Source organism: Eurypyga helias, unplaced genomic scaffold (assembly GCF_000690775.1).
Source record: "Eurypyga helias isolate BGI_N326 unplaced genomic scaffold, ASM69077v1 scaffold32641, whole genome shotgun sequence".
NCBI lineage: Eukaryota > Metazoa > Chordata > Aves > Eurypygiformes > Eurypygidae > Eurypyga > Eurypyga helias.
In genome coordinates, this window is record NW_010229447.1 from 27775 (window position 1) to 28244 (window position 470).

Here is a 470-nt window from a genome sequence, read left to right on the forward strand (position 1 = left end):
TTTACTTGGAGAATTTTTAAATGAAAAATATAGATCAAATCTCATATAAAAAACCCCACCCTCCTCTCTTTAATCATTCCTTCCCAAACTTAACATTCTTTAATAGTTCATCTTGAAAAATGGTCTTTCCTTGGATTTCATAACCACCTAGTCAAAGTATGATTTTTTTTTTTAAGCTTGCATGGGAGAATAACACCGGATACTGCAAAGACATCTGAAGTCAGATGAAGTGCATGAACTATAAAACAAATATGGAAAGTACTGTCTTGTGCCAGAATAACATTTAGAAGCATTAAAATCTGCTGTCTTATTAAACATAACCCTTCCTTCAATAAAAAAAAAAAGAAAAGAAAATTGTTTAACAAATAATTCTGTTACAACTTTAATTTCCAAGTAAATAAAAAAAATAAATAAAACTCTCTAACCTAGCACATTAGCATTCACGTATGTAGGAGAAAAACCTTCCTGCT